This window comes from Cynocephalus volans, chromosome 8 (genome assembly GCF_027409185.1).
Source record: "Cynocephalus volans isolate mCynVol1 chromosome 8, mCynVol1.pri, whole genome shotgun sequence".
Lineage (NCBI taxonomy): Eukaryota > Metazoa > Chordata > Mammalia > Dermoptera > Cynocephalidae > Cynocephalus > Cynocephalus volans.
In genome coordinates this window covers 145,895,877-145,917,638 of record NC_084467.1, presented here as the reverse complement: position 1 = coordinate 145,917,638, position 21,762 = coordinate 145,895,877, and the positions used below count along the sequence as shown (strand labels likewise).

General features: G+C 38.8%; 2 pseudogenes; one reads left to right on the top strand and one right to left on the bottom strand.

The window, feature by feature from the left end:
• The first annotated feature begins 12,345 nt into the window (after positions 1 to 12,345).
• Positions 12,346 to 14,021, top strand: LOC134384419 (putative high mobility group protein B1-like 1; annotated as a pseudogene).
• A 1,503-nt stretch (positions 14,022 to 15,524) lies between these two features.
• LOC134384418 (Y-box-binding protein 1-like) lies at positions 15,525 to 21,309 on the bottom strand (annotated as a pseudogene).
• Between the last annotated feature and the right edge of the window lie 453 nt (positions 21,310 to 21,762).

The following is a 21,762-nucleotide window of genomic DNA, read 5'->3' as shown; positions in this document are numbered from 1 at the left end:
TTTGAAAACCTAAGGTTAAATTTATTTGTGTTTATTAAAAGCAGATTACAGTTAATAATATTTATAATTTTTTACATTCAATAATATATTATAAAAAACTCTTCTTATTTGCTGCCTATTTGAACCACACAACAATCATTTGAAGTAGGAGGAGAAGGTGTGGCAGAAATTGCTACTTGATTTCTAAAAATCCCTTCTGCTTTTTTCCACAATCATAAAATTTTTTAGCTGGGACACATGGTTGCTCAAACTAAAGATACATTTCCCTTTGCAGTGAGTGTAACTTTGTTACTTTGCTCTGGCCAATGGGATGTAAGTTGAAGTGTCCTGTAGCATTTTCATAGGAATCTTTTTAAAGAGATTGTTGATGTGCACCCTTTGCCTCTTTTCTTTACGCTTTCATCCACTATACTGCTTGGGACATGGATAATACCATCTTGGGCCATGACCATAAGGACTACTCCTCTAGAATGTCAGAGCAATGAGCTGGAAGGGGCTGGGTCCCTAAAGACTGTGGAACAGAGTGACTGCCAAGTCATTTATGCACTTTTACACGAGAGAGAGAGAAATCAACTTTCTGTGTTGTTTAAGCTTTTACTTTCTCATATTTGTTCCATCTAGTCAAGAAAAAGGAGAAATATGAATATATGTGTATATATATTTGCTAATATTAAGTATATGTAGGATAAACCATTAAATTTTAAAAATCTGATTACTAATAGGGATCTGGAGGAAATAGGGTGGATGGTGTATCTAGAAATACAATCTAGACTTATGTGAATATATTTGGTTGTACACATTTACCATTGGAACCATGAAAATATTTTATGTACTTATAAGCATAAATTGAATTAAAAAATAAATCCCTAAATACAAAAAGCAAATTAAAACAGTTGAATGTTGTATATTGAATTAGAGGTATAATCAAATGGAAAAGGACTATTTCAAGTGATTTTGTACCACAGCAATTTGTTTGTGAATCCCTAGTGTGATGTACTCTAAGAACAAAAAGAATTGCAAAGATATCTTGGATATCTTTTTTTTTTTTTAAAGAAAACAAAATTAATTGCTTACAGTTTCTGAGACTGAGAAGTCTAAAGTCCAGAGAACACATCTGGTGAGAGTCTTGGTGGTGGCAACAATGACCCAGGGGTCTCACATGGCAGAAAATGGTGGAACAGAGAGAGAAAAACTCTTCATGTGCTCTCCTTTTAAAGCCCGCAGAACCATGCCCCTGACCACCATTATTAATCCATTCACTAAGGCATGGTCCTATAGTATAATCACTTCTTCAAGACCCCACTCTTCAATTACCATAATAGGATTTCCCACCCTTAACAGTTACAGTTGGGATTAAGCCTCAGTGAGGCTGGGGGGACATCCAATCTACAGCATTCCTCCCCTGACCACCACCCCATCCCCCAAACTCATGTCCTTTTCACATACAAATACATTTGTCCTGGCGACAAAACAAGTCTTGTTTCAACTCAAAAGTCCAAAGTTCAAAGTCCCATGTGTGAAATCAAAAACAATGATCTGCTTCCAAGATACAATGGTGGGACATATTCCATTCAAAGTATCATATTCAAAAATATGTACTGTAAGGTACATATTCCCATGCAAAAGGGAGAAATAGGTCAAAAGAAAGGAATAACAGGTCCTAAGCAAGTCTGAAACCTAGCAGGGCAGTCATTAAATCTCAAAGATGGTGAATCATGTACCTTTACTCCATGTTCGACATCCTTTGCATGCTGGTGCAGGGATTGGGTCCCCAAGTCTTTGGGCAGCTCTGCTTCTATGGCTTTCCTGATCTCAGGTGATGCTTTAGCTCTCACAGGCTGGCACTGCATACTGGTAAGCACCACAATTCTGAGGTTTCCATGGTGATCCCACTCTCATGACTCCACTAGGCACAGCACTGATGGGGTTTCTCTGCTTCAACTCTGACACCACATTTCTGCTCGGCATTGTTCCAGCAAAAGCTATCTGCGGTGACTCTGCCCTTGTGACAGATCTCTTCCTGGGCCCCCAGGATTTTCCATACATCCTTTGAAATTGGGATGGAGTCTCCCAAGCCACCTCAGCTCTGGCATTCTGCGAGCCTGCCTACTTAACATTGTGTGGGCCCTGCCAAGGCTTTGGGCTTGTATTTTCCAAAGCTGTGGTTCCAGTCACATCTGGGACCAATTTAGCCACAGCTAGAGCAGTCAAAGCACCCTGGGAACTGGTGCAGGAAGAAGCTTCCTGAGGTGGCACTGGGCAGTAAGCCCATGGAGATACCTCAGGCCTGTTCCCTGAGACCATTCTGTCTCCCTAGGCCTCTGGGCCTATAACAGAAGGGTTGGCCCCAAAGCCTTCTGCAATACCTTCAGAGTCTTTCCCCACTTCTCTTGATAATTTCTTTCTTTTGTACTAATCTTCTCAGCAAACAGGTGCTGAGATGCACCATTGTATGTTTCTCCTAAAAATGCTCTCTGCTTCTCTACCACATGGCCAGGCTACAAATTTTCCAAATTTTTACACTCTGCTTTCCTTTCAAATTCTGGCTTTATGTCATGCCTTTGCCACCATAACTCAGCATAGGCTTTTACAAGTAGTCATGCAGCTTCCTGAATGCTTTGCTGCTTAGAAATTTCTTCTGCCAAATACCCTGTGTCAGCACCTTGAAGCCCACATTCTATAAAGCTTTGGGGCATGAACAGAATACAGCCAAGTTCCTTGACAGCTCATAACAAGGGTGATCTTTGCTCCAGTTTCCAAAAAACTCCTCGTTTCTATCTGAGACCTCCTTAGAATGGTCTTTACAGTCCAGATTTCCATAAGCATTCTGGTCACCACCATTTATCCAGTCTCTAAAATATTCCAAACTTTCCCTGGTTTTCTTGTCTTCTAAACTTTCACCAGCATCTAGACTTTTTGTAGCCTGCTCCTCCAAATTCCTTCAGTCTTTCCTCAGCACCCAGTTCCAAAGCTGCTTCCACATTTTCAAGTATTTGTTATAAGCAACACCCCACTTCTCTGGTCCCAATTTTCTGTACTAGTCCATTTCTGTTGTTTATAACAAAATACTTGGAACTGGGTGATTTTTAAGAAGAAAAAATTTATTGCTTACAGTTTCTGAGGCTGAGAAGTCCAAAGTCCAAGGAACTCATTTGGTGAGGGTCTTGGTGGTGGCAACAGTGACCCAGGGTTCCCACATGGCAGAAGATGGTGGAGCAGAGGGAGGCAAAGATATCTGAAAATGTATTAAATAATCTCACTATTGTTGGCAGTGTTGGTATTGTTATGGATACAGTTGTATGTAATTGTGGAATAAACTTAGTGAGTTGTTGATGTTGCTTAAAATAAGTTTTTTTTTTTTTTTCCGGAAGAATAAAGACATAAATTAAGATTGATGAAGCTAAATAAAAACACTGTAGTCCTAATTTAAACTGTAGTTAAAAATGTGAATTCACATTGTAGAGTATATGCAGCATGTATTGAAATGACACACTGTGCCCCACAAATATGTACAAGTAAATTTAAGATAAAATTAAAAATAAATAAATAAATAAATACCAAAAGAAAAAATAATTCCTGATGTGCTTTATCTTAAAAAATTGTGATATCTAGTTCTGTTCACTGAAAAGTCCGGAAACAATGACCAACACAGTAATATTGATCAACCCTACTGCCAGAAGTCTTCTAAGTACACTTTCCCTTTAAAAGTTATAAAGTCTTCTTGAAAAAAATGGCTGATTCCAGGTCTGGGGTAGAAAATGTGGAAGATGAGACTGGAATTTCTTATCATTCTGGAATGCAAGATAGTACTGCTGTCAATACTGCTAGGGTCATATCAAGAAGAAGCCCAAACTAACTTAACGAGAAACCAACTGGCAAAAGATGGTGCAATCTATCAACAGGGTAATTGTTGCAATATATTGAGCACATCAAATATGTTTACATCCACAAGCTAACAAGGATGACAAAAGACAACTTAAAACTCTTAATGGTTACCTTTGGAAGTTGTTTGTGAAATAACTTTTGAATGTAGTAAATAAAGGGAAAGAAGCATTTATCTTTCTTTTTCTGTATAAAATATTCCTCAAGGTAAGCATGCTGTTAATGAGGGGAAATATCTCTGTATAAAAGTGTATCAGTTGATGATTGTGGAAGGAATGATATAATTAGCATATCACCATTTTTCATCCTCAAGTGAATTAGTTGATTTAGGCAATGGCCATCACAACATTATACATGTGCCAAAGAACTGAACTTTGCAACGAACTGAAGCTAAATCTGAATAAAGTTATTTATCTCATTTCAGATGTATAAGAAATACAGGGGACAGAGAAACTTGTTGAAGGATATCACAGTAGTACAATCAGCAAAATCCAGACTGTGGGAAACTGTATGGGTCAACAACCTGGTCTCTTAAAAAAAACATTAAAAGAGAAAAGAAGAGAGAATAATGGAGGGAGAACCCATAAATTAGTAGCAACTAAAATATATATATATATATATCTCCACCAATTGTGAGGTATAAACCTTATTTAGATCTTGTTTAAAAATTTTGTAAAATAATCAGTGGAATTTGAACACTGAATGGACATCTGGCAATATTAAGGAATTAGGGTTAATATTCTTGGGTATGATAATGGTCTTGTGGTTTAATTTTTTACAAGTCCCTATTCTGTAGAGACACATATTGAAATACTTATAGATGAAATAACCTGATGTCTAGAATTTGCTTAAAAATCATCTGGAGATGGGAGAAGAAGTGATCTGGGGCATAGATGAAGCAAGATTGTCCAAGGATAATTGATAATGGGTGAAACTGGATGATTCTTAACTATTAAATTAGAATTCTACTTTTGTATATGCTTGAACTTTTCTTTAAAAATTATACATTTTGGTTGTATAAACCAAAACCAAAACCAAAACCACTAATACCTTGACCTCACCCCAAATTCCCATTTCAGTGGTCTGGGTTGTTGGGAGATCCTTGACAAAATGAAATCTTAGTCGAAGTTAAACCGGAAGCTGGGAGCTGCATAGTTACAGGCAGGCAAAGCACACTGGAAGCACTTGTGTGATATCACAGAAAGAGCACTGGACAAGGGTCCTGACAATTGGATTCTAGAACTGCTCTTGCCTCTAGCCAGTTGGGTGAAACTAGACAAATCTTTTCACCTCTGCTGCCCTAAGCTTCTTCATCCATAAAATGAGGGTTTAGATTATTAAATGTCTAACGTTCTCTCCAGATTTTGTAGTGTATAGGAAAGAGCAGTGAATGATTGTTGAGTAGGTTGAGGTGTCCAATCTTACACCATTACTGCATTTTAAAATTTTTTTTTTTTTCCAGCTAGTTAGTCCCTTTGGCCTTTAGAATAAGTGTATTTGCTTCTCACTGGCACCTAACCTAAGTTGCACTCTCATGATTTTTCCCACTTAGCAGCTTACCTCACCATGGGACTCAGCTAGCAACATCTGACTGATCTCCCAGAGCAGTCCTTCAGTCCTATTCTTTCTTTGTACAAAGATTTAATAAATCTTATTATCTGATCCCCCCTGCCACATTGGGGATCAGATTTCCACACAAGTTTTGGCAGGAACACATCCAAACTCTATCAATATACATATATAGTTAAGGAGGGGTGTTAGAAAATGAGGCAAAACTTTTAAAAAATAATAAACTGATTTTTATCCTTGCTGAGTTTATGATTCTTATGTGGAGAGTTATACAAACATAAATGTCATATAATGAGGTACGTGTGTAAAACGTATAATGCATGGACATTTGGATCAGTGGGAGGAATCAGAGGTTTGTCAACAAGGAAGTGATAAGATCATTTTGGTATATTTGCAGTTTCTTTGTGGCAATGGTGTAAAGTGATACAAGTTCAGAGAAGCAGCCCAGGTAGGTGATTAAGAAAAAGGATGCCTGAATGCTCGACTGTGTTTAAAAACTGGCTCAAGCGTGTGGTTGGAGAAGGTTCCTTAACCTCTCTGTGCCTCAAATCCCTCATTTGTAAAGTGGAGATCATTATAGTACCATTTTCACAGGGCTGTTTTGAGGATTAAATAGGTTAATAAATGTAAAGCTCTTAGAATAATGCCTATCTCAGAACAAACACTATATTATTATATAATATGTGCTAATAAATTGTTATTAATTTATTTTATGACATAAAAATACTTCGACTAATGTCAATTTTAGGGATGATAGTTTGGTTGCCACAATTCTGCTCCACATAGTATAAAAATTACAGGCGGGGGCTATATAATATACCTCCCTCATTTGTGAAGAAGTATAAAATAGGGAGCATGTATACAGCAAAGAAAAAAATTGTGAGGCGAAGAATGAAACAAATGGAGATCATTACAGAAATGTGTCTGGAGGAAATTCACATTAGGTTGAAAATTATGATGAGTAACTTAATTTGACATATTTTAATCAAATGTTCTGAATGAGAAGTCAAAGCTAAATATACCCATGATGAAATCTTGTCAGCTGGAAATGCACAAATATATTATCATAGAAAAACATCCATTTTCTTTCTAAAACAGATGTTCTGCATTTTGAAATTCTTCACTTGTGACAATATTATCACTTGAGAATATTATAATTGGCCCCTCCTTAAATGAACAGAAATCTGTTTCACTGAATTATGGCATCCCTGGTTTACATTGGGGAGGGCATTCTCAGATGGTCGGATCGTGAAAACATGAGACACATCTTTTAGGAGGTTAAATCTTGCCCTAATTAAATAGCGGTCACCACATGCCCAGCCAACCATAACAAAAACATGTGGTCAAATAATTTGAAATGGAGAGAAAACATATTCCTAGGAGGCTTGGTGGACCTCTTGGGATCATCAAAGAGGTGTTTTAGAGGAAAGCAAATGTTCATTGGCTCTTAATGGATAATTGAAGCCTTAATTATATGAGTATTAAGTAAATCAGTGGCTGGGTGGGTGGCGGTGATGAAAACCATTAGCATCCTTGGCTTTACACTTACAGGATGCTTTTCTCTGAGGGTAACATCTCAGAGACATATATAGTAAACTCCTTAAAGGATAATGATAAAGTATTTTTATAAATTAAGAAATATATGTACGTAGTTAAGGCGGGGTGTTAGAAACCGAGGCAAAAACACACAGCCATCTATGTACGGAGGCGAATGGAAAGGAAAGGGCCATTCGCCTCATCCATACTTGGATTCCTTACTCACACTTATTTTTTTGTTCTTTTTTTTTAATTTTAATTTTTTAAAATTTCATGAAGCATAGGAAAGGGAAGGTCAGGCATTTATTAAATATTTGGAACAAGGATTTTGATCAAGAAGACTACCCTTATTCATGTATGGTTTCTTAAGTTTAACAACATTACGTTTAATAGTTTGTGAAAATTCAAACTCTCTCCTTCTATTCCCTCCCTGATCTCTATAGTCATCTAGAAGATTTCAGCACATTGAGGAACATCTTGTACTTTATTACTGAAGAGGAAGATGATTTTAAAATTACACAAGAGCTTGTACCCTGGGATTATTTTGCCAAACAAGACTCCTACAGGAGCCTGAGGGATGTGGCATGATTTATGGGGTGCTGGGGAAAGTCTCTGGGTCATGAAGGATGTTGATTCTTTTAATAGAATTCTGTATTAAAATACATGTACAGTCACATGTTGCTTAACGATGGGGATATGTTCTGAGAAATGCTTCATTAGGTGATTTCCTCATTGTGGGAACGTCACAGAGTGTACATACACAAACCTGGATGGTATAGCCTACTACACACTCAGGCTATATGGTATAGCCACCGTTGTATATATTGTCCATCATTGACCTAAACATCACTATGTGGCACATGACAACTGCACAAAGAATGGGTAGAGCTACTGACTAGCCCTGTATGTGTGATCAGTCTGACAGCAGAGCAGTTGTGAAAATAGGACCCTGGAAAGGGATCTCAAGAGGGCAGATGGCAGAGTCAAAGAATGAACGCATTAAAAATAGGAACGTCGCAGTTTAGCCAAGAGCCCACCTGACTTTTTTTTATTATTGAAATTTTCATTTATTATTAACATATTCATTCTTACAAATCGGTATATTTCTTTATGCCCTTTGTGCAACGTATCACTTCCCAAACCCCCTCCCTCCTTCCTCCCCTCTCTAGTTTCCTTAGGTTTGTCCTGTCCCTCTGAAAGCTCAACGTATTGTTGTGGTCTTTTTCTTTCTTTCTTTATTTCCTTCATTCCTTCCTTCTTCCCTCCTTCCCTCCCTCCCTCTCTCCCTTCCTAGCAGCCAGTTATGAGTGAGAACATGCGGTATTTCTGTTCCTTTGTCTGGCTTATTTCACTTAACATAATTTTCTCCAGACTCATCCATGTTGCTGCAAATGGCAGAATATCATTCTTTTTTATGGCTGAATAGTATTCTATTGTGTATATATACCACATTTTCTTTATCCAGATGTCCATCAAGGGACACTTAGGTTGGCTCCATATTTTGGCTATTGTAAATAGAGCTGCAATGAACATGGGAGGGCAGGTATCTCTTTGACATGATGATTTCCATTTCTTTGGGTATATGCCCACCAGTGGGATTGCTGGATCATATGGTAGCTCTGTCTGTAGTTGTTTGAGAAACCACCATACAGTTTCCCATAATGGTTGTGCTAATTTACAGTCCCACCAACAGTGCAGAAGAGTTCCCCTTTCCCCACACCCTTGCCAGCATTTGTTTTTCTCAGTCTTTTTAATAATGACCAGTCTAAATGGGGTAAGATGATATTGCAATGTGGTTTTGATTTGCATTTCTCTGATGACTAGTGATGCTGAGCATTTTTCATGTACCTGTTGCCTATTTGTATGTCTTCCTTTGAAAAGTGTCTATTCATCTCCTTTGCCCATTTTTTAATTGGATTATTTGGTTTTTTACAGAATAGTTGTTTGAGTTCTTTGCATATTCTGGATATTAATCCCTTGTCAGATGTATAGTTTGCAAATATTTTCTCCCATTCTGTAGGTTGTCTTTATGCTCTATTGATTGTTTCCTTTGCTGTGCAGAAGCTTTTTAGTTTGATATAATGCCATTTATTTATTTTTCCTTTTGTTGCTTGTGCTTTTGGGGTCGTATTCATAAAGTCTTTGCTCAGTCCTATTACCTGGACTGTTTCTCCTATATTTTCCATTAGTAATTTTATGGTTTCAGGTCTTATTTTTAAGTCTTTAATCCATTTTGAATTGATTTTTGTATATGATGAAAGGTACATATCCAGTTTCATTTTTCTGCAAATGGATATCCAATTTTCCCAGCACCATTTATTAAAATGCAGTCTTTCCCTCAATGTATGTTCTTGCTGCCATTGTCAAAGTTCAGTTGGCTATAAGAATGTGGGTTGATTGCAGGTTTTCTGTTCTGTTCCATTGATCTGAGTGTCTATTTTTCTACCAGTACCATGCTGTTTTGGTTACAATAGCTTTGTAGTATAATTTGAAGTCAGGTAGTTTTATGCCTTTGCCTTTTTTTTTTTTTTTTTTTTTTTTTTTTCCACTTAGAATTGCTTTGGCTGCTTGGGGTCTTGTTGTTCCATATGAATTTTTGGATTGCTTTTTCCAGCTGATTTTCTATGTGTATTCTTTTCCAATTCTTTCTAATTCTTGCCTGCCTTTTTTGCCTACCCCCTTTTTGCCTTCTCTAGGTGCATTGTAAGTCACTTATTTTGTTCCCACCTGCCACATATATTTACTCACTTGATCCTTTGAATGTGAATGAGTGTCTTACTGTTGCTGCTCATCTGTGTGTTCACATCTTCCTTGGGTTGTGGTTGTACAGGTCCATGCTAAGGATGACCTAAGTGTGTGAGCTATCTTCTAGGTATTAACCAGCTCATCTTGTTTCCTTTTAAGCCATGTGGACTTCCTGACCCAGAAACCTGGGAAATAGATACCATTGCACATAGTGGCCTGAAGATGATGATGATGATGATATAATAGCTGATAACTAATGAGGACTTAATATGGGTCAGGTACTCAGCCAAGTTATTTAAATGTACTAATTTTTAAACCTCACAGATGGTCTTATGAGTTTAGGAACTATCATTATTCTCATTTTTTGGGTAAGGGAATGAGACATATGGGGACCAGGTAACTTGTCCAGTACCACACAGAAGGTGAGGGGTGGAGCTGGAATTTGATCCCAGTCTGTGTGGTTCTGGAGCTCATGCTTTTAATCAGTTCCTGCTATATGACTTTCACTTACATGTGCTCAATTCAAATAACTGAAGAATTTTGATATCAAAGGTTACAGACTGCTCTGGCAACTTGATTGAAAATAGTATGTTTCTGCTTCTTTTTCTTTCTACTCCTTTTGAGGAATCCTTAAGATCTCTTGCAGATTACTGGGGCCCCTTGATGAGGTGTTGCTTTCTGTTGGCATTAGCTACTCATATGTCCTGCAGCTCTTGAGTGCACCTGTGACTTGAGGAGTCAATGCATGGAGGCTCCCTCTGGGACTTGCTTATATATCTTCTCATTAGGAATGGCTCACCCAAAACTAGGGTTAGATAGTGTCACAGATCATGATGCCTCCCCAGTGGGTCACACCTCCTCTCCTCCTGAGCTCCACTTGTCCTGCTTCTGCCTGGACATCACCAACCCTGCTTCTCCATGTAGGGTGACTCAGCTCTGTTTTTCTTTCAACTCTCCTCAAAAATGGGAGGATGTCTTGTCCCAATGTAACTGTTTGCCTGCCTTGAATTTTCTTTAATACACTCCCATGAAGTGAGAAGGTGCTTTATACAAGCCAAGAACCCACATACACAGCAAACAATGCCCTTTTCAATAATTGTCATGGATTATCTATACTTATCATATATTTTCTGCCCTTACAGACATGTGTACATGTTTCTATTTCTCTATGTGCAGTGGCAGGTGCCAGGCACCACAGAGGTCTCTATACTAGAGTAGGACAGGACAGAAGTTACCTTGGAATAGCTGAGGATAGCCCCCTTAGTTCTGGGAGGAGGGTGGAATTGAAACTTTTGTATTTTGAGGGTTTTTAAAAATTTGGTTGTTCAGTTCTGAGGGGTAGCAAACATCAGAGCTAACGCTTACCAGTTCTCCTGGAATAATGTGTTCAGGGACATGGCTGTGTAGGTGAACTTATTGACAGGAGCTATATGAAGAGTGAGTACTCAGATTCAGTATGAGGAGAAGGTCCATGATGCTGAGCATTTTCTTTTCCTAAAGCATTACGAGAAAAGAGCCTTGGCCTGGTACTCATAGCAGCAGCTGTAGCAGAGGATTCTGTCTTTGCCAGTGGGTTCAGGATTCAACATGTGTAAACAGCCTGGTTGGTGAGTAGAATGTTTTTCTTCTCAGCATCTTCCATCCTGAGACTCATTCTAGATTGCCTTGTGTCTTCTAAAAAAGCAATTCCACTTCTTTATGTAGACTGTTTCTACCATAGCCAAGATTTCTACAACTTCACACCTGCAGAGAAACTGTAAATTGAAAGAACTTCCATCAGTAAGACCCTGACCAGCTTGGGGTGTAGGTAGCCTATCATAAAGAGATTGGCTTCTGTAGAAAACTATGCTGTCCCACTGGCTATGGCTTTTATCATCAGGGTTGGGGGTATTGTGTGGCTTTATAAACTTCAAGACATGATTCACCAGGGCTAATTTCTAATAAAAACCCATGACCTTCTGCCATTATTGTGCACATCAAGAGACATCTGAGAAGGACTGGTCTCTCCCTTTTAGACTCCTAAGCATTTGGGGAATCTCTTGAGGCAGGAACCTAGAGAGTGATAGACTGGATTTCTAGGAAACCTACTATTGCCACAGGAATAGGCTTAAGCATTTGCATTTTGGGACTAGGTAGAGAGAAACCACTGTGAACAGATACCCCAAAAGCTATATGTTTACAGCCATATACATGAACGTAATCATGTACATATTTTTGCACATGTCAGAAGGGGAGAAGAAGGAAGAAGTGTACTTTGAATACTAACATATCATCATTGGAAAATTAGGGTAGCTACCAGACCAAGGCTGAAAAGTGTGAGTATGATTTATTTTCTATAAACACAGAATGGCTATTAGTAGTGCAAATAAATTCAAATTACTAGCTAACACCATAACTCATGAATCACCCTGTGTAGGCTCAACATCAGAATCATGATTTAGGAAAAATAAACAGCGGAGCAAAAGTTCAGACATTGTAAGCAGTCGTAAATATTTTATATGTCTGCTGTTCAAATTACTAAATACGCAGTACATTGAGCTCCATAGAGACACCGCTTGGGCAAGTGAGAGCCGGCGGGCACTGGGGACACTTTGGCTTGAGGAGGAAAAATAACTAAACACAGACAAAGGAGACCCTAAGAAGCTGAGAGGCAAAATGTCATCATATGCCTTCTTCGTGCAAACCTGCTGGGAAGAGCAGAAGAAGCATCCAGACGCTTCAGTTACCTCAGAGTTTTCTAAGAGGTGCTCAGAGAGGTGGAAGACCATGTCTGCTAAAGAGGAAGGAAAATCTGAAGACATGGCAAAGGCCGATAAGGCCCATTATGAGAGAGAAATGAAAACCTCTATGCCTCCTAAAGGGGAAACAAAAAAGAAATTCAAGGATCCCAATGCACCCAAGAGGCCTCCTTCGGCCCTTTTCTTGTTCAGTTCTGAGTATCACCCTCAAATTAAAGGGGAACATCCCGGCCTACCCACTGGTGAAGTTGCAAAGACACTGGGAGAGATGTGTACGCTGCTGCAGAGGACACGCAGCCTGGTGCAGAGGAGGCCGCTCAGCTGAAGGAAAAATACGCAAAGGATATTGCTGCACACCGAGCTAGAGGAAAGCCTGATACGGAATAAAGGGAGTTGTCAGGGCTGATAAAAGCAAGAAAAAGAAGGAAGATTAGGAAGAAGAGGAAGAGGAAGATGTGATGATGAATAAGTTCATTCTAGTGCATTTTTTTTTTTTCTTGTCTATAAAGCATTTAAGCCCCCTGGACACAATTCACTCCTTTTAAAGAAAAAAATTGAAATGTAAGGCTGTGTAAGATTTGTTTTTAAACTGTACAGCGTCTTTTTTTTTGTATAGTTGACATACTACCGAATGTGTCTTTAGCTAGCCCTGTCCTGGTGGTATTTTCAATAGCCACTAACCTTGCCTGGTACAGGGTGGGGGTTGTAAATTGGCATGGAAATTTAAAGCAGGTTCTTGTTGGTGCACAGCACGAATTAGTTATATGTGGGGATGGTCATTCTTTTCATCTTCGGTTGTCTCTGATGCAGCTTATACAAAATAACTGTTGTTCTGTTAAATGAATACCACTCTGTGACTGCAAAAAAAAAAAATATATATATATATATATATATATATATAAAGTGGCAGCTGTTTTGTTAGCCTTCTGAGTGCTTCTAAGTAAATACAATTTTTTATTAGTAAAAAAAAAAAACCCTCAAAGACAAATTCCTAAATATGAAACACTGCTATCGTTGTTGACATGTTAGTACAGGTTGAGCATTCCAAATCCAAAAATCTGAAATCTGGAATCTGACACTTTTTGAGTGCTGACATGATGCTCAAAGGAAATGCTCATTGGAGCATTTCAGATTTCAGATTTTCAGATTTGAGATGCTCAGCCAGTAAATATTTCAAGATCTGAAAAAACTCTAAATCTGAAACACTCTGATCCCAAGCATTTCAGATGAGGGATACTCAACCCGTACTAGTCAAAGTAACACTAGGTACTGTAACAGATAAACCCCCAAATTTCAGTGCTTACCATAATAAAAGCTTATCTCTAGTTGTGAACACATTAGATGATCCTGGTCACTAAAGTAACCAACCATTCTGGCTTGCCCAGGATGAGTGGGATTCTGGCATACAAGATTTTCAGTGTTAAAACTGGGGAAGTTCTGGGCAAACCAGAACAAGTTGGTCACCCAACTGGTCAAGCAACTCTTCGAGAAGCAGAGATCCAGCTACCTGGCATCCTTCCATCTTATGGCTTCAAAATCTTTACCACTTGACTTCCAAGGTTGCCCTGAGGGCTTTGTCCATTCTCATCCAGCCAGAAACAGAAAAGAACCTGGAAAATATCATGAGAGGTTTTCTGGTCAATGGTGGAAGTGGCTCATATCACTTCTTCTCTCATTCTACTGGCTAGACTAGATCACATGCCAATATTTAATTAGAAGGGAAAACAGATATGCAGTCTAACCATTTTTTCAGAAAGACCTTATTTAATGATTAGCTAGTAATCTCTGGCACATCAACATACATAGCTTGTGGTGATTTTATATATTAACATTTATATAGATCCCAACAAGTGATTTAGTAACATGCAATATGCAATATAATATTTCCCCCAAAGTTTTGTGTTCTTTGATCATTTCTTTGAACATTTGTTTGCATGTTCTTAAGTATTCTCTTTATAGCCATTTAGCAGCTTATTCTTCTGTTTCTTTATTAAATCTGTCCCAACAGGAACCATGTAAAAACAAAAACAAAAACCAGGAGCACTGAGTCTTCATCAGGAAGAAGCAGAGTGAGGTAGTTCTCTCCCAGGTCTTGGCAAGGAGAAATTCAGCTTAGTGGTTTTATCTGCTTATCTGGGGTACCCCATCAAAAAGGTCAGGCAGCCTGCTCAAGGGATGTGCGGAGCAATCTGCAGCAGTTGGGCAGGCATCAGTCCTTCAACCCAGACCAGAGCAGGAAAATGGGATGCTCCTAAAGAGGTTTCTCTCAGAAAAGGTCAGGATAGATATTTGAAATGATAGTACATTTCAGAAAATTGAAGATTATTATCAGGAACATATTACAAGACCCAAAGAAGACAATGAAAATCTCAAAAAAAGGCTGTGCAATAAAGTAAACAATCATAATATACTGCTTGGATCTTGTGTGAACTACGTATATATAATTCCAATAATATAAACACAAATGAAAAAATTACATTGAAAAATGTGTCAAGGAGAGGTTGGGCTTGATGTGAAAAAGGGTCATATCCACATCATAACAGAAACGACACAGATACTGTCTGAAATTGATAAATCAGGAAATAGACGTATTAGGTATATTATTTAGCTGTTTGAAATAATTACTCTAAAGCTTAAGAAAAAAGTTTAAAGTAGTTCAAAAGGGCAGATGAACAAGAAATGAGGAGAGTGGGATTAGGAACAACTATTTTTTATTGTAATCCTTTCAATGATTTTATTTTTTAAATAACTATGTACGTATATTATATCGTTAAAAATAAATGTTTATTTTAAAAAGAGCAGTACATTCTTTTAGATTCTTGTAAATATCGTGCCAACGGATATAAGATATTATTGAGGTTTCACAGTTATTCTTTGAAGCAGGAAGAAATGAAAGGAAACAAAAAAGTAGAGATAAATAATGTTTATGTCTGAATGTTTCACGGAGGAAGCAGATTGAATTGCTTAGTTTCTTTTAATATGAAATTTTATATGTTGTAACAACAGTAAGTAGAGATTGAAATGTATGGATTTTCAGCAAAACCAAGACTTTTTTTATGGATTGGAAAGCACTGAGATGATGGAGACAAACTGCAGGATAATATATGTAATTAAATAAAAAATAGAAAATAGAATTCATGTGGATAAACTTACGATGATACAGTAAGAGAAAAATTAAAAGATGAAGTTGTGATTCCTAGTGTTTTAATTAAGATAATGCTAGCTGATTTAACAACAACAACAAAAAACTCCAACTGTAAAATGACTCAAACATCATAGGAGTTTGTTCTTAGCCTCTAACATAATAGTCAACATGTAGCTACCGAACCAGAGTACCCATCTTCACCTACCTAGCCAGTTGGTGGATACAGAGCATGGAGGGTCACGTGGGGGAGAGTTCCATCAGCCAAGCCTGAAAGTGGTATATTTCACTTTCACTTACAGGTCATTGGCTGAAATCCAGTTATATTATGTGATGATTAATTTTATGTGTTAACTTGACTGGGCCCAAGGGTTCCCAGCTTTCTGGTCAAACATTATTCTGGGTGTTTCTGTGAAGATTTTTTTGTGTGAGATTAACATTGATCTGGGTAGACTAAGTAAAGAAGATTGCCCTTCATAATATGAGCGGGTCTCATTTGAATCCTTTGAAGTCCTGAATAGAATAAAAGGCTGACTCTTCCGCAAGTAAGAGAGAATTTTCCTGCCCGATGGCCTTTGAACTGAAACACTGTCCCTTCCTGCCTAATGGCCTTAGAAATGGGACATCGGCTCTTCCCAGTTCTACAGAAACTTGCTGGCCTTCAGACTTAAACTGGGATATAGGCTCTGCAGATTTTAGATTTGCCAGCATCTATAACTGTGTGAGCCAGTTCCTTATATATAATTTTTATCTGGTGAACCCTGATTAATACACATAGCTACATGTAACTCTAACAGAGGCTGGGGAAAATGGTCTTTGTGTACAGAAAGAAGAGAGTGGGTTTAGAGAATAGCTAGCCAATCTCTGCCATGCCTAGGAAGCTGAGCCAGGAGCCAGGATTTCAAGTTTAGTATATTAAGATCCTAGAGCACAAATCTGGCATCGGAGCAGTGAAGTCATCTGCTTTCGGGAGAGCATGCTTTCATGGACAATTATATACTAGCAGTGACTCATGTGGACTGATATTTAGAGGGCCTCCCCTAAATGCTCCAGGATTCTATCTAAGCCTTTCAAATCTTTGCAAGGGTAACATCAATAATGACTCAGTTTGACTTTTCCTGCACTCATGGAAGAAAGATTAAATCTGATTCAGAGGAAGTTTCAGCTATTGCTTCATAGCAAACAACCACAAAATGTCAGTGGCATGTCACAACTAGCTTATCTCTATTTCATGTTGGCAATCTGATATAGGCTTGGCTTGACTCTATGCTGTCGACTGGATACAGGTCTGCTCAATGAGTCTGTCATCCTTCTTGGACCAGCAACATGTTCTCCTTGTGGCAAATGGCAGGAGTATGGTAAAATAGTGAAGGTTTCACAATAGCTTGGGTAAATGGGCGGATGGTGATGTTATTCCCCCAAATAGGGAGAAAATGAGATGAATCTGGGGAAGGGTAGGAAGCAGAGATGATGAGCTTAATTTTGAACCTGTTAGAGGCTTGGGCCATCCAAGTGGAGACATGCCATGTAATAAAAACATACAGTACTTCAAAAAGTTCATGGAAAAACTAAATTAAAAGATAGTGTGAATCCTTCCATGAACTTTGTGAAGACCCCTGTAGAGAGCACACTATTCTTGCATGTTACGAAACCATAGTCTGTGCTTAGTTTATTTCAATGCTAGTTGCCTTCTCTCATATGCAATTTACACCAAAAGTGTTTTTCTGAGGAGGTCTCAAGGTAGACCATAACCAAAGGATCAGGTGTTTGGCACCAGGAATTTTCCATGTGGATACAATTGGAACTTCATTATGAAAATATGGAATATATAGCCCAAGCCCAGAATATCTTTATGAGACTAGATATGATGAATTTTGACTTCTTAATAAAATACCCACAGATAGTTCAAGGTGAATCGAGATCTCAAAACTTGAAAAAAGGAGGCTTAGGATGAAGAGAATAAGTATTCTTTCTCCAGAGGATGGTTAACTTATAGACCTAAGGTTGCAGTATAAAACACAGGATGCCCAATTCAATGAATTATAGACAAAAAACTAAGTTTTTAGCATGTCCCAAATATTGTATGATACATAGTTACATTAAATAATTATCTGGTGTTTATCTCAATTTCTTTTTACTCAAAGACAATTACTTAAGACCTTTATTAGCGGGTGCTTATAGTTTGTTGACTTTTCTGAAAAATTCAAGTTGCAAACTTGTATTATACCCATTGTTTAGTTAGGAGAGTGTTGGTTAATCTCCACAAATTTGTGCATTTTCTAAATTTCCTTCTTCTGTTGTGGTCAGAGGATATATTTTCTATGATCCTAGTCTTATTAAATGCATTAAGACTTGTTTTGTGGCCAAAACCAAACAAACTGGTATTATAAATTAAAAATGAAGTGCTTAAGAATCTCAACTTGACCAGATATGAAACAATTTAAAAATCTTTAAACATGTATTGAGAGAAAAGCAGGCTTTAAAGCATGTTTGTCATTACCAAAAAGAGATGTCTTTAGGTAAAAAATAATAAAAACCCCCATGCTGCATGGATAATGCAGATAGTTCTAGTTATCGGGTCAGCAGACGAAAAGCAAACACTTAAGGTCTTCCACTCCGATCTTTTGTTGATTTCTTATTGCTGGAATTTCATATTCACCCCTTCCCCCTCCGTCTCCCCCTTTTTTGGTGGCTGGCCAGTACGGAATCCCAACCCTTGACCTTGGTGTCATTTCTTCTAGTTGGGTGACTCACGCAGATGAAGGCAGAAATGGTAAGCCGGCGTTTCCTCAGCCCTGCCCGGCTCTGCCCGGGGGTAGAGGAATTCTCAGCTGGTGGATGGGCTGCTTTTGTCTCTTTACCGTCTGGTGGTTTGGGGTTTTCTGGGTGTCTGCGTCGGTAATTGAAGTTGCGGTGGCACCCACGTTGAGGTGGCTGCTGACTGTGGGTCTCATCTCTGATTGTCCTTATCATACTCTTCCTTGCTGACCTCTCTCAAAGGAGGGCACCTGCAGAATGGTGGTCTATGACCTGGGTGCATGCTCTGTCTCAGCCCTGTGCCCTGCACCCTGGCTGTCAGCGCCCTCCAGCACCAATTCCTGCACAGGAGGGTTGGCATACTGTGATGTGCTGGGATACTCGGGCCTCTGCAGGTGGTAGGTGAGAACCTTCCCTGCCATAGGGGCAGTGTTGTTGGGCCTGGCCTGATCCCTCCTTCCTTTGCCCCATTCTGGCTCTCCGGTAATTCTGCTGATAGTTGCGAGGTGGATAGCGTCTATGATGGTTACTGTCTGCTGTGTATTTACTGCCTTGGACTGGAGCCCACCAGGGCCTGTCACATTTGCTGCCTCTGTATCCTTTTCTCCTTCAACAGCATCAAACTCCACGGTCACTCCATCTCCTACACTGTGGTGAAGGTACTTCATGGGGTTACTCTTCCTTATGGCAGTCTGGTGTATAAATACATTTTCCTGGATGTTATTCCTATTGATGAAGCCATATCTGTTTCTAACATTGAGCTGTTCCCAAAACCTTCTTTGCAATGACCTTCTTGTCCCCATTGGCAGGCGCCGCCGATGTGAGACTGCCCGGGACCTCTGTTCCTTGCGCCACTGCAGGTAGGGCTGGGTGTGGTGTCCCCAGTGCTCTGAAATTAAAATTTAACTGGGTTATCTGTATTTCTGTTTGTCAAATATGGCAACCCTGTTTAGACATCATTACTCTAAAAAACATGTTAAGCTCAAAATATAAAATATAGTAGGTGTATTAGTTTCCTGTTGTTGCTATAACAAATTGCCACAAACTTAGGGACTTAAAACAACACAAATTAATTATCTTAAAGCTCTGAAGGCAAGAAGTCCAAAATGGGTTTCAGTGGGCTAAAATTAAGGTGTTCCCAGGCATGCATATCTTCTGAAGGCTCTAGAGGGAATCCATTCCCTTGTCTTTTCCAGCTTCTAGAAGCTTCCTGCATTCCTTGGCTTGAAGCTCCTTCCTCTATCTTCAAAGCCATCAGCTTTGCAGCTTCCCAAATCTCTCTGTTTTTGACCCACCTCCCTCCCTCATAAGAACCCCCTGATTACAGTGAACCCACCTGAATTATACAGGATAATCCCATCTCAAGATCCATAATTTAATCCCATCTGCAAAATTCCTTTTGCCTCATAAAGGAACATATTCACAGGCTCCAGAGATTAGGACATGAGCATCTTTGCAGGGCCATTGTTCTGCCTACCACAGCAGCTTTCCAAAAATACTAGACTCATGGATGTCAAGTCTATATGATTGACTAACTTTTGCTATCCTGCGTGACATGTCACCTTCAATTTTTTTCATCAGTGTTGTCTGCCAGGCTAAAGGCAGGATTCTGTAAAGTAGCTGGTCTACCAACACTGTAGGAACGTATTTCAAATCCTGCTGGGCTGGGTGTGAGGCTGTCCTACTATCCTAGGGTACAAGATTGTCCTGAGTTGGGCAATGAAAGGGGTGGGACGGGGGATGAGGCTGATAGAGAACACATTATTCCAAAGATGTCCTGAAGCTTGCTCTAAGATGCTGCCACAGCTCTGTGATGTGTCTGGAAGGAATTTCGAAGAATCGTTCTCTTATTTTTACTTAACTTTTTCTTCAAAGAAGAAGCATCAAGAAAATTGAAAGGCTGAGTCAGAATGATATCAAGGTGACTGATGAATTTGTTCCTTCCAAACAACTGGACAGTTTCTCCAGTTGGTTGAAAATACATCAAACTAATTGTGTCAGATAGAAAAAGAAAAAAAATACTCACTTTTACTTTTTAATTGATTATGACTATATAAAAGTTCTATTAACTACCTTTCATATCCCAGGTTCTACACCAGATAATTTCACCTCCATTATTTTCTTTACTCCTCATAACAATCTTCAAAATTGGTATTATATTCAGCATTTTACACCAGCAGAAACTGAGGAGCAGAGAGATTAGCTTTCTTGTCCAAGGTGCAACAGCTTCATGCCAGAATCAGAACCCAGACACTGGTTTGTCCTGACTCCAAGACACTTTCATCCTTTGGATCATGTTTCCAGGATGTTGTCACACATTGCTTTAACAGCTGTAAAAAAAAAAAAAAAAAAAAAAAAAGCCAATTAGAGAAATTTTAATTGTTTTTTTGTTTCTGCATGGGGGAGAGTCCCGTGGTCATGTATAAATTCCCTTCAGCTGCACAAAAACAGCCAGACAGTGGTTACTTAACCAGGATTATTATGTCTCTCTTTAGAGAAACACAGCTACCTTGTTTTCCATTCTCTTTGTAGTCCACCCCCTCCTTCTGCCACGCAGCTTATTTGTTACACAAAAAGATCAGACCAAGTAACATGTGTAAATTCTTAATGTTGAGGCATAACTTGGCTTTCTCCAGAGGAGACATAAATTTCTGATCCTCCTCAATGTTCCTCTTTTGTTCTTTGTCCAGTGAAGTCCAAGGGCGTTTCTCCTTTTTTCCACCAGGATCTCACTGTCCTGTGGCATTTAGGGATTGGAAACCCCAAGCACTGGCGAGCCAGTGAGAGGCGTCGGCCAGTGGTCAGACCCAACCCAATGACATAAGCCGAGACAATCTCTCTATGCCAGATTTGGTTTCTTTACCACGCTCTGCTGCAAATATGTTTTTCTGGACACACCCCGATGCCAAAGATTCTCATCTTCTCTGGGCTCCCCAGCATCCGCTTTGTTAAATAACAAGCTATGACAGAACAAACCCAGTCTAGATTACCAGCAGGACTCCTACTTGTAAATTCCTCCTTATAACAGAATATTGCGACAAGGAGTTTCAGAATTATCCTCGAACATTTTATTGGTAAAGGTTTTTGAAACCATTTGTTTCCGTTGAATAATCTAGAGAAAGGGAAATAGGTACAGTGTTCCTCTACTTGGACAAAGGTAAGGATCTTTTAGCAGCCAATGACTTAACAGAAATACATGGAGTATTTTAAAAGCACACTTGGTGATTTCTTTTCCATTCTTGGGTTTGAGCTGTCTTTGATATGTAACTGCATGCCTTGCTGGTAGGGAAAGACTGCAGACTTGCAATTTAAGCATTTTTTTTTCTTCCCTCCTTTTTTTAATTAACACTTTTTATTATTATTATTATTATTATTATTATTATTATTATTATT